This window comes from Sebastes umbrosus, chromosome 22 (genome assembly GCF_015220745.1).
Source record: "Sebastes umbrosus isolate fSebUmb1 chromosome 22, fSebUmb1.pri, whole genome shotgun sequence".
Lineage (NCBI taxonomy): Eukaryota > Metazoa > Chordata > Actinopteri > Perciformes > Sebastidae > Sebastes > Sebastes umbrosus.
The window spans coordinates 3,231,661-3,245,891 of record NC_051290.1 but is presented as its reverse complement, the minus strand read 5'-3'; the positions used below and the strand labels follow the sequence as shown (position 1 = coordinate 3,245,891).

Below are 14,231 nucleotides of genomic sequence, written 5' to 3'. Positions count from 1 at the left end.
TGCTTCCTTCCTTCCTTCCTTCCTTCCTTCCTTCCTTCCCTGCCGTTCATTTGTAACATCTCACCTTTCAAACTCCCCCTTCTTCTCCTTCTCCTCCCTTTTTTCCTCCTTTTCACTTTTTTTTCTGGTTCGGTCTGCCCTCCTTCTTTCCTTACCTCCCTCCACCGATTCCTTCCATCCATTTTCTCTCCTTCCTCCTCTCGTTTTCCCTCTTTTCCTCTCTTTCTTTTCTAACTTCAAACCTGCCATCTTGTCCTCTCTTCTCTTCCCTCCTTTTCTTCTTCTTCTTCATTGCCTCCTTCCATCCTTCCTTACCCTCATTTCTACCTTTCCTCTCTCCGTCCTCCTCCTCTTCCTTCCATTTCTAAACTCTCTCTCCCTCTTCCAACTTCCTCTTCTTCATCCCTCCCTTCCTCTTACTTATTATCTCTCTTCCATCTCCCACATTTCTCCAACATGTAAGTCATTTTTCTCTCTCACTCCCTACTTCATCCTTCCTTCCCTCCCTCCTTCCCTCTGTCCCTACATCTTTCCTTCCATCCTTCCCTCCGTCCTTCCATCTTTCCTTCCCTCCCTCCATCCTTCCCTCTTTACATCTTTCCATCCCCTCTCCCTCCTTCCTTCCCTCCATCCCTCCGTTTCTCTCTCCCTCCCTACTTCATCCTTCCATCCCTCCATCCTTGCCTCCGTCCCTCCATCTTTTCCTTCCCTCCCTCCATCCTGCCCTCTTTACGTTCCTCCATCTTTCTCTCCTTCCTTTCTTCCTTTCTTCCCTCCTCCCTCCCACCATCCTTTCCTCCGTCCCTCAGTCTTTCCATCTTTCTCTCCCTCCTTCCTTCCTTCCTTCCCTTCATTCTTCCCTCCATCCCTCTATCCTTCCATCCGTCCCTCCTTCCCTCCTTCCCTCTGTTTTTCCCTCTCTCCCTCCATCCTTCCCTCTTTACGTCCCTCCATCTTTCTCTCCTTACTTTCTTCCTTCCTTCCCTCCGTCCCCTTGACAGTGACTGTTGCCCTCCTTCTCTCTCTCTCTCTCTCTCTCTCTCTCTCTCTCTCTCTCCAGGATAAATAAAACATGGTTGTGTTTAGTGACATATGGACACAGCTCACTGTGGCATACTAATGACACACACACACACACACACACACACACACACACATTACTGACTGCACACACACGTCAGGTATGTGTGTGTGTGTGTGTGTGTGTGTGTGTGTTTGTTGAACATTAGTGGAACCCAGAGAAAACATTTGCTCACTTATGATCGCTCATTAGACACACACACACACACACACACACACACACACACACACACACACACACTTGGCAGTCGTCGGATGTCGCATTCCGCCTCTGTCACACACACACACACTCGCACACACGCAGAGTTGGTCGTCTTAGCGGCCCTGCGTCCATGGAGACGCCACGTTGCCGGGGGAGACGGGCTGTTGTTTACGACCTCGCGGGCGCCACGGCGATGGGGGGCATCAGCCAATCACAGATGGACATTTATCACACTGTTAGAAAACACACAAAGTGGGAGAGTTTGGAGGAAATGGTGAGAAGAGAGCAGAGGATGAGGAGGAGAAGAAGAAGACAGGAAGTTGGTGAGATGGAAGGAAGAGGAACTAAAGGTAAAGATTAAGGCCGTCAATCGATTAAAATAGTTAATCGCACATTTTTTATCTGTTCAAAATGAACCTTTTAAAGGGAGATTAGTCAAGTATTTAATACTCTTATCAACATGGGAGTGGACAAATATGCTGCTTTATGTAAATGTATATATATATTTATTATTGTAAATCAATTAACAACACTAAACAATGACAGATATTGTCCAGAAACCCTCACAGGTACTGCATTTAGCATAAAACAATATGCTCCAATCATAACATGGCAAACTGCAGCCCAACAGGCAACAACAGCTGTCAGTGTGTCAGTGTGCTGACTTGACTATGACTTGCCCCAAACTGCATGTGATTATCATAAAGTGGGCATGTCTGTAAAGGGGAGACTCGTGGGTACCCATAGAACCCATTTACATTCACAGATCTGGAGGTCAGAGGTCAAGGGACCCCTTTGAAAAAGGCAATGACAGTTTTTCCTTGTCAAAATTTAGCATCAGTTTACGACCTAAACAATTTGTGTTAATGCGTTAAAGAAATGAGTGGCGTTAAAATGAATTTGTATTAACGCGTTATTATTGTGTTAACTTTGACAGACCATCTAATTAATGCACTCAAATTATTATTCTAAGGCAATAAATGACATAATTTCAGGATGCACATTACTAATTCATGCTTGTGATTTATTACAACGTACCCCTTGATAGACTTTTATCATCACACGTTTATTTTGGTAAACCAAAAACACGGCTGCATGGTGCGCTGCTCAGCTGCGAACGGCGTTCTGGGCCGGCTCCGTTCAAGTCGTAAAAATCATTTTAATTTCGTATCATATCCAAATTTGTGGCATTAAATTGAATTTGCGTTAAAGCTGAAGTAGGCGAGAATGGAGCAAATATAATTTTAAAAAAAGTTATTTTTATAAAACGGTCGCTACATCCTGACAGTAGTACATGAAACAGGTAACCTGTGTCCTCCGGTGCTCCTAACGGCATCTGCAAGATTTCACAGACTGGAGGAAAACGAGCAGTCAGAGCTAATCTGATGTCTGCTGTCTATGAGAGCCGGCTGTCAATCACTCGCGAACTCCGACCAAACGGTTAAACTAGGCCGCGCTGATCAAATATGAATCAATATTCTGTTACGTTAATGCGTATTTCTCTCTTCACATTTTCTCAGAATCATCTTGTAGTGAACGGTTTAGCTGTAAAATGAGAACCATTGTGAAATCTGGTGAAGGAACGCCAAGTACCGGTCACATGACCGGAGCACAGCCAATAGGAACGCTCTCTCTCTGAAATGACCTGTGATTGGTCAGCGTCTCCCGTCACGGGCTAGATGTTCTAAAGCCTGAAAACAGAGCCATGAGGAGGAGCAGAAGTCTAGTTTTCTCTCAGAACACTTGAATTACAAAATGCTGAAAGGTTATTATGGACTTTTTGCCCAATGATGCCAAAAACATTCTGCCTACTGCAGCTTTAAACACGTTATTATCGCGTTAAGCTTGACAGCCCTAGTAGAGATAGAAGAGAAAGAAGAAGGGAGGAAGAAGGAAGTAGATGGGAGGAAATGAGACAAGAAGAAGGAAGAACTTTTGGAGGAAGGAGAAGAGGAAACTGTTTGAGGAAGGAAACTGCAAAAAGATAAAAGATGGAGGTAGAGAAAGAAAGAAGTGAGACGGTCGGTATGGGGAGAAAAAGGAAAAGAGAAGAAGGAAAAAGGCAAAAAAAAGTGGATTAAACGGAGAAAGACGAGAGAGCGAGGGAGGAGGGATAAACGACAACAAGAGAGTGATATCAGTTTAATTGGCCTCATCTTCCTTAACAAAGACGCTGTGATGATAAGCGTGGGAGTGTGTGTGTGTGTGTGGTAACCTATGCAGGGTGCTGCGGCACTCATTTGACTTGTTAATTCACTTCAAAAACAGCTCAATGGTTCGCCTTGTCTTCACACACACACACACACACACACACACACACACACACACACACACACACACACACACATATATACACGCACTTCACACACTCACATACTGAGGCACATAAACACAACTACAAACACTTCATACACACACACAAAGACGGTTTTGTTTTTGAATACACACACTTCTTACAAAACACAAACACACACATACAGTACATAAACAGACATTTTTTGCACACATCTGGCGCATGAGCACACACACACTTGAAAACACACACACACACAAGTAGTGTGTGTAGGTTACAGATGAAGTGCTTTCAATCTTGTCGTGAAAAGAATACACTCATCTGAGGACTCTTATGTGCACCTGCAGAGAGAGAGAGAGAGAGAGAGAGAGGGAGGTAGATGGAGGGAGGGATGAGGAGGAGAGGAGGGAGGGCTGAAGAGGACTAAAGTGACATTAAGTCCTTTTCATCTCTTCGTCTTTTTTCCTTCCAGCTCCTGCTTCACATTTTCATGCTTTTTTTTGCTATACGAAGACTAAACACACACACCGTATGAGTGGCTGCTAGCGCCCCCCATTGGTTCACTTTGTTACTGAGGAAACCAGTACATCGGTACTAAAAGCTTGTTTTTAACACAGGAAATGATAACTTTATACTAACCATCATTTATAAAAGGTAAATTGATAGTTAATTAAACGGAGTTAATCGTTATTTTACTCTTAACAAACAAGGAAATGATAATTAATATTTAGTAATGCTATAATTTGTTATTTAATCATTCGTTTTTGTAATATGAAATAATTAGTTTATAAATTATATATTATATTTGTATAGCTGATAGGACTAAATAACAATTACATTCTGGTCAGTTTATTGTGGCACACATTTTAACATTTTATGTATGATATTAGGTATTGGTTATTGATTACCAAATGAATTGTAACCTTTTAAGAAATTGTTTGTAAAACATCTATAAATAAACATTACATAGATAGATGGACCAGAAACCAATTATTAACCATTAACAAAGTATTAACTGTCTATCTGAATAAAGTTTATAGACGCTTTACAAAGTATTTATTATCAGTTTTTTGTTGCACACATTTTAACATTTTATATATGATATTAGGTATTGGTTAGTGATTATCAAATTAATTGTAAACTTTTAAGAAATTGTTTGTAAAACATCTATAAATAAACATTACATAGATAGATGGACCAGAAACCAATTATTAACCATTAACAAAGTATTAACTATCTATCTAAATAATGTATAATTATAATGTATACGACGACTTACGAGAACTTAACTTAGTGAATAGTTATTTTACTGTGATAATGATAATGTTTACTAATTATTAGTAATGCTATAAGACTATACCAATATCGTTTTTTTTGTTGCACACATTTTAACATTTTATATATGATATTAGGTATTTGTTATTGATTACCAAATTCTATGTTTACTTTTAATTGAAACCGATTATTAACAATTAACAAAGTATTAACTATCTAGCTAAATAATGTTAATAGATGGTTTACAAACCAATTATTAATCTTTAACAGTGTTTCAAATATCTACGTAATGTTTATAGATGCTTTACAAACAATTTCTTTAAGGTTTATTAATATCTTAATTATTAACAAATACTTATGTATATATATTATATAAAATGTTATGTGTGCAACAATAAACTGCTAAAATAACAAATTATAGCATTGCTAATATTAGTAAAAATTATAAATGATAATTTCATTGTTTAACATTAAAATAACTGTTAACTAAGTTTAATTAAAAACAAAAAAATAAATAAAAGAGTATGTAAAAGGTAAATTATGTTCATAATAGTACAATATATAACATAATATATGTAGAGTAATATAATTAAATAATACAAATATAACATATGTGCATCAAACACATGCAATATATAGACACATTTTAAGTAAGTAAATATAAATGTATAGTATAAATTCAGTGTTAATGCCAGAGTATTGCACAGTTTAATTATTTCTCTAATTGTTGTGCAGTCAAGTTTAGTTAGTATGCAACGTAATTCTTGAAGATTACGGTTTAATTGAATGATCTTTGCTCATAAACAGCTAAAAGTGTGAAGTTCTGCCAGAACAAAATCAATGAGGTTATAAACTATAACAGCCTGCAGCACACTTCATTACAATAAAACACTTGTTTTTGTTTTTTTACCAGCATGCAAGTAATTACTGCTAATAAAAGAGGATTGTTGTTTCTGTGAGGTTTTGTTTAAAATGTAATGTTCACCAGTTTGGAGATTTGTTGGCTGTTAGAACTCAAACTCTAAAGAAACAAAAAAAACTTATTCTCAATCCACCATGTTTCGGAGATGAAGGGTTTAACCTTTTTTACCCAAACTATACATACAAACTTTTTAAATTCAGTACACAGCACTGATCTTAACTATCGATTTAAACCTCTAACCATTGAATTAGGCAACACAAAACCACTGACTATTTACCTTTTATATTTATTTTACTAAGCAACAGCACCATCAACATCTAACCATTGACTTTAAATAGCCAATAGAACCCCAAAGGTATTGTCTTTAAAAAGGCAATAGAAACCCTAACAATTGGTTTTATAAGATAATACAGTAGAACCCCCACCACTAACTTTAAACAAGCAATAGAACACATACCCATTGACTTCATTAGTGAGTAGAACTATAATGATTGACTTTTAAAGGGAAATCTCGGCCCACTGGCTTTAGAACATATACCTATTGACTAGAACTTCTAGCCATTGACTTTAAACATGTCATAGATCCCCAAACTATTGGCTATTTAAAGTCAATAGTTTGGGGTTCTATTAACAAGTCAATGGCACCCTAACTTCTGATTTTAAACAACTTTAGCTGGGAGCAGAATCCTCAATTATTGACTTTATTCCCTAAGAGAAGCCCTCACCATTGACTTAATTCGACTACAGAACCCTTTACTAATCTTCATTGGGCAATGGAACCAATAGTCTTTTAAAGGGAATAGAACTCCTTAACATTGAATTTAACTGAACTTTATCTCTAACCATTGACTTAAACATTGACTGTTTTTTTATATTTCGACATTTTATATTTACTTTATTAGGCAGTTGAGCCTAATCATTGAACTTAATCAGAGATTGGAACACCCAGCCATTGACTTTATTTGTTGAGTTCATGAAGCAATATAACCCCTAACCATTGACTTTAAACGGCAATGTGACTTCAAATTATTTACTTTTTTGGATTGGACTTGATGTTAACAGAAGGACCAATAATTAACATCTTTAACCGGGAACTTAATACTCAATCATTGACTTTATTCTGCAATAGAACCTCTAACCATTTACTTAATTAGACAACAAAACCCTTTACCAATCAGCATTAGGCAAAGGAACCAATATTCACTGTCTTTTACAGATAATAGAACCCTTTAAAATTGAACTCTAACCATTGACTTAATTAAATAACAGAACCCTTTACCAATATTTATTAGGCAATGGAACCAATAATCACTGGGGTTAAGGGGAAAATAACTCCTTAACATTGAATTTAACTGAACTGAACCTCTAACCATTGACTTAATTAAACAACAGAACCCTTTACCAGTATTTATAAGGCAATGGAACCAGTAATCACTGGGGTTAAGGGGAAAAGAACTCCTTAACATTGAATTTAATTGAACTGAACCCCTAACCATTGACTTAATTAGACAATACATCCCTTTACCAATCAGCATTATGCAAAGTAACCAATATTCACTGTCTTTTACAGATAATAGAACACTTTAACATTGAACTTAACCAAACTGAACCTCTAACCATTGACTTAATTAAACAACAGAACCCTTTAGCAGTATTTATTAGGCAATGGAACCAATAATCACTGGGGTAAAGGGGAAAAAAACTCCTTAACATTGAATTTAATTGAACTGAGCCTCTAACCATTGACTTAAACATTGACTTTTAAGAGGCAGTAGATCTTAAAGTCAAAGACTTGGCTAAAACAATTATTCTAAAGCCAGTGTCTGTGTGTATTAGAGATGACACAAAATGGCCGCTGTAAGACGGTTCCAAATGGGCGTCTTGGACTTTCCAGTGAGAGCTAAAGATGGGCCACCTAAGTGCCAGAGCGCGGAGCTGAAATCTATTTGACTCAGCACAAGAGCAATCGACTGCATTTGTAAATTGGCACTCGGGAGTGCTCGCAGGAAGTAAGAAAGAAAAAAAACAAAAAACAGAAAAACAAAAAAAAAAGGCCAGAACAGTGTGTTTCTAAATTCAGAACACAAAGAGCAATTTCTCTGTTTTCCTGTTTGTTTTATTCAAAGTGTCACTCTCTCCGTCTCTGAGAGCGCGTTCAGAGCACTTCGTCAGAGATGTAGGTGCAGTGGATTAAATATTTACGACCGCGGCCAAATGGGGTGGGATTCACGCGAGCTCAGGAGGAGGGGGGGGTTCAGGACTCTTGAAGATCACCCAACAGCCTCCACCAGCGAACTCAAAGCTATTAAAGACCATCCTGTGATGTGGAAGGACACTGTCAGATCTCATTTAGAATATCGCCTGCCGTGCAGTGGATGCTTTTACTGAAAAAGGGCCTTACAGTAGCAGGAGAAGGTCCACTTCTTTTACGATGGGTGGGGCGTTAATGATTTCGTCTAACTTGTACTATGTAGGACAGAGTCCAGGACTTTCCAAAATAAGAGAACAGGATGCTTTGTTTGGTTTCAAAATGAAGAACTCACTTCAAAACGTATCTTGAAGTTGAAAGACTTGGATACCTGATTGCCCAAGATTTTATTTAACCTACAAAAAGCTGAATTGTTTGTTTTAATATCATGTTGTCAAGTGTCAAACTTTCCCAAATAATTAAGCTCTTATTTTGAAACGGTCTGAAGTCAAACGTTTCAGCATTCAAAACTTGAACTGCCATCAACATCTTCAGTATATTTTGGATTAATTTAATTTTCTTCTTTTATAATTTCCTCACTTTCACAGACGATAAGCAAATAATCATGGCCTTTTTGTTAAATTTTTTTCCTTTGCTTTGGAGTTTATAGATTCTACATATCAATCAAAAAGAGTCGGTGGCACTCTTTATTTTTGATTTAACCTTTTATTTCATCAGGAAGTCTCATGAGAAATATTATCTGTTTACATGAGAGACCTGCACAGCCAAAATGGCATATATCAAGCCCATTATTTCAAGAGAGCAAAAACATATATTTTTTGCAGACTTTAGGGACAAAACTGTTCATTGTTTCTATCTCTGCTTATATTAATTTTATGGTTCTTTTTCCTTGGTTTATTCACACCAAAGTTATTAGGATTCATCCTCTGGGAAACATTAATGTCTGTACCAAACTTTACCAATCCATTCTGTGGATGTAGAGATATTTCACTGGATAAGTGGCATTTTTGACCTGCTGGTGGCGCTAGAGGAAAAGTCAGAGGTTCACCAAAGTAATTAGGATTCATCCTGCGGGCACCATGGATATCTGTACCAAGTTTCATGGCAGTTCATCCGATAGTTGCTGAGATATTGCAGTCTGAACTAAAGTTGTGGACCAACCGACATTACCATGACGCTAGCATGGCATGGCATAAATATATGAAATGCGTATAAAAAGAAATAGTAGAAAAAGGTAAAAAGAAAATTACATATATCAGAAAATATAGCACGCAAGAGTACAAATATATGATGAGATGCATATCAATTTTTTTTTGAAAATTCATATATATTAGAAAAACGGTACTATAGAAAATACATGTTAATACATTACAAAAGAGTTAGATATAGCTGTCTAAATAAAGGAGGTGAAGGAAAAGGGTGGTACCAGGAGGGGTTTTAGTGGCTCGGTTTTACCTACAAAAGAGGTCAAAAAAGTTACAAAAATGGACTCGAGTCTAATACCTCGTTCAATCTAAACGGCTCCAAAGACTTTGTTAAAAAATCTTTAATAAATCCAACCTTGACTCGTCTTTTCCCTCAGAGTTGTGGCCTTTTTTAATCAGGCAGAGCAAAGTCACCATCACGTGAGCGCTGGTGGGAAAAATCCCTCTTCATTTTTTTTCTGATGAGTTGATTTGTCATGTTACGCTGACGATTCACTTCTCTTCTGTTGTAATCCTGTTCGTCCTCACTTCCTCTTTTTCATTCCCCGTTCTTCCCTGTCTCTCTTGTTTTGTCCTTCGGAAAGCATTAGGATGCACGGGAAGGAAAAAGAGATGGGTAAACAACGTATGGGCAACCCACAGGGGACCACTGAAACACACACACACACATACACACCAACACACACGGACTAGCTCTATATGATGCGTGTGTCTTTGAAGCAGTCTGTCAATCAATCACACACTAATTCCCAAGGTTCCGTGGTCGCCATTAGCGGCGGGGGTCGATGCTCGGTAACCGTGGACACAGCGGACAGCCATCGATCTGAGAGAGAGTGTGTGTGTGTTTGATAGTCATGATGGAGAACAGTATTGTGGCTCTGCCCTCACTATTGATTGTCTTCTGGTTGCATCGAGGCGAAGCGGGCGTTCGGACTCTGTGTCCGAGTGTGCGTGTGTTTATGGGAGTGTGTGTGTGTGTAATCTATGTTGTGTGTGTGTGTAGCCCTGTTTCCTGTATCTGTGTATGCATCTTAGTGAGTGTGTGCGGCAAGGTGTTCTTCAGTAATCAATGTGTGAATGCAGTCCTGACCTCACAGAGGGACTCCATTTTCCATTTTTAATCCTTCCTCTTCTGTCTCATCTTTTTTTCTGTTACCAACTGTTCATTATTACATTTAATTTCCACTTGAACTTTTGCCAGAACAAATTATACATAGCTTGAATTTACCAGACTGACATAAATCACTCTCACTGGTTTTGTTGGGCAGGTTTTTTTTTTGGTCGGTCTACCACTTTGGTCCACACTGAAATATCTCAACATCTAATGGACTCATTGGCGCGAAATTTGGTACCGACATGCGAGGTCCCGAGAGGATGAATCCTCCTGACTTTGGTGATCCCCGGACATTTCTTTCTAGTGCTACAACAAGTTCCACATTTGTGGTTTTAGGTGCAATGTGTCAACGACTATCGAACAAACTGTTTTGTTTGTAAGTTACGTTTGTGACCTGTTCCGTACTTATGTCACGTTATTTTTGTACGTATTGCACTTTGTTTGCATACCTTTTTGTTTAAGCCCAACCATGATGTTAAACCTAACTAAGTGGTTTTGTTGCCCCTCTGCTGGTACAGCACCTCCATACAAGCGGGTCAAATTCATGGCTCAGTAAGGTGAATCATGACACTGACACGTTGTCCTCTGGTGGACAGGCGGGTCAATGATATGCTTTGTTACCTGCTAAACATCAGCGTGTCATTGTGAACATGTTCGCATGATTTTTTTGTTTGTAATGTAGGCAGTAAAGTAGTTTTAAAACAAGAAATCTGTAGGTAAAACAGAAGAGTAGCTCACTTTATGTAAATAAATGTCATAATCTATTACTTTTCATTTAACATAACTTTCCCTATCTTCGCTTTCCCACTTCCTTTATTCCGTCTGGTTTTCCCACGTTATTCCTCCTTCTCTCTCTCCTTGTTTATCTATTTGACCTCTTTGCCTTCATCCATCCCACTTCTTCATGTCACTCATTCTTCTTTCTGTTTTTCCATTTCCAGACCTCTCTCCTCTTGCTTCCTCCGTCGCCTTTCCATCTTTATATCCTCTTGTCTCCTCCACCTTTTTTTCTTCCTTTCACATCAATCCTACTTCTTTACTTCCCTTGTTTTCACCCTCATTTTTTTCAGTCTTACTCGGCCTTCTTTTGTTTTTACTCTTCACCTTTAATGCGTTTTTCATGAGCGTTTTTTACATCCTCTGTTGTATTGGAATATATATATATATATACATATATATATATAACATGTAATGGCATGTTTTTTTTTCCAAAATATGTAAAACTTTCCTTTCATTATTATTTACATCCGATTGATACTGTTTTCTCTGACCTTCATGTTATCTCCGTACTTGTGAGCAGCAGCTCCGTATGGTCCTCTTCATTCTTGGCCTCCTTTCCTCCATCATGTTTCTCCGTTTCTTTCCTCCTCTTCTCTCTCAGCAGGACAGCAGACAATACGTCTGGTCACTCTGCCTCGGGCTCTTTGACTGGACCTCTTTCTTCTCTTTCTTTCTATTCTCCCGCTTCCTTTCTTTCTCAGTAGCCTCTCCTCATTACTGGTGTACTTGTGAAACAGACTGATGTATTAGAAATCACTTGGTGGATTCAGGAACAGGTCGGTTCGGATTAAAATCCATTGTCAGCTCATATATCGTTATATACGATATATTCCAACAGACCGCCGTCAGCTGAAAAACCGGTGGTTGCCGGCATGCACAAGGGGCGGGGGGAGTCGTGCTGACATCTTTAATGTAAATATCTAATTTTACAGAAGCATTATAGCCTATAGCTTATTCTTATAAGCTATATAATAAGCTGTAAAAACAGGCTGAACAGCTGTCCGACATTATATACATTGCTTTTTAGCACCAATTGTTCGGGCAGCAACCACTAAAGACAACTTCATTGTCATTTAGTCACTGCCCTGTTTTGTTAAAGACAAAAAGTGCAACAAGAATGTGCATAATTCGGCCCAACTCCAAATGCCAGTTCCTATTTGTGCACACTTCAAATTGAGCTTTACATGTTAATTATTTACCGAGTTCAATTCTCGAGGAGGTGGACCGTTAAATTGGCAAAATGAAATGATAAAAATCACCCCACAATTTGCCCCAAAAAAAAACAACAGGGATGGACTCAGCCAATCACAGATATATACGTACAATCACCCGACCTACTTCTTAGCAAACAGCTGCTTATTTGCACGTCCAGCAAATATGGAGAAACATTAGCATCTATTTTGAGTCGTGTTTATGACTAATATTCACCCTCTTTTAGCTCTAGTTTTGGTCTCCACCAACTATCGAGGGAAATGATTGATTATAAAGACACCATGAAATGAACATTGTCACTTTCTGGTGACAATTTCTGGGAAACATTCAATATCTATGTTTTAAAAACACAAATTAAAACATTCAGGTTTTAACTCAACAGCTAATTTGCACCCAAGCAGGCTGTTCTCATACACCATTTGTAGCTATACAATACCTACGAAAAGTAATGCAATGTACTTTGTATATATATCAAACACATCAATCTGTACGTAATCCACTTTATTTTGAACCAGGCATTATAAAGAGCGACAAACGCTGCGTAGGGAGGAGGTCGGTGTCGGTGTTTGTACCCCGTGTGAAACCAGAAGTAAAAATGTATTTATTTTTAAATTCCGTACTCAAGTTACAGCATTTCTGTAGTTATTTTAACCCAAATCACGATCTTTTCCTCAACCTAACTAAGTAGTTTCCTGTGAAGACGGAAGTTTATTTTGAAAAGATTGTATGCGTGTAACGAGCGAAAATTGACACGTGTTGCTGGACGATTTGCATGGACAACTTTTCTTATATGATATCATACGAACTGTTGAATGAAGAAACGTTGACCCAACGCAGCTACAACGTGAAATCATTCCTCACCAAACTGACATGAAATCAGATTACAGTAACGTTGTTTTAAAAGTGTTTTTTTCTTTCCTTTGTTGGAAAATATATTTAAAATGTGCACAAAAAATACTTTTGGGATGTTTAGGAATTAGATAAACCAACTAAAAACTCTTAGAGATAACAGACGAATGGGTAACGTTTTTAACGTTTTACCTCTGTAGTTATTTGGGGAACTGCAGTTTAGTTTCACCTGCACACAACACACTCTTTCTGTCTTCCACACATCCTCCCTCATACATCCATCCCTCCATCCATCCATCCCTTCATCCTGCTTTAAATTAAATTTCAAACAACGCGACAACTCCTCCCTCCTCCCTCCTCCCTCTATCTTGTTTTCTTTATAGCTCGCAGACAACTGTACTGTGTGTGTAATGGACATTCCTCCGAGGCCGTCAACCGTGACCGGGGCAAAACCAACTGACCTACACACACACACACACACACACATGGACACACACACACATATGGACACAAGTATGCACAGATAAGCATGCATTCCCTCACACACACACACACACACACACACACATTTATACATGAAAGAAAACTGTACGTACACACTCAGCACGATGCGAAAGGCTCACGTGCACACTTGGAAACATAATAGTGAGTTCACACACACACACACACACACACACACACACACACACACAGAGGGTCATCGCTCTCACTCTGCTGGTTGTTGTGTATAGAAGTCAGTTCCAGGTCAGTGCACAGAGCCAGGGATCTTAGTCCATACAAAAGAGTGTGTGTGTGTGTGTGTAGCGGTGGGGGTGTGTTCTCTATGTGTGTGTGTGTGTGTGTGTGTTTTGTTTTTGTGCATGTGTGTGTGTATCAGTGAATATACATCAGCCCCGAGGCGTCTGAAACAGCACTCACACCCCCGAAACACTTCAACAAAACGCTCAAACTGAAAAGAGAATTTTTTGACAGCGACAAGCCGGGGCTGCGAGCGAGCGTCGGTACGTTTGTATGTGTGTCACAGCTCGCCGCAAAGCATCATGGGTAGAGAGGCAGCACCTGCAAGGTTCCAACGAGGAGTCAGCTGATT

General features: G+C 38.7%; 1 protein-coding gene across 4 annotated transcripts in view; it reads left to right on the top strand.

Moving 5' to 3' along the window:
- Window positions 1-14,231, top strand: part of dachb (dachshund b) — a 109,107-nt gene that overhangs the window by 59,283 nt on the left and 35,593 nt on the right. The window lies entirely within an intron of this gene.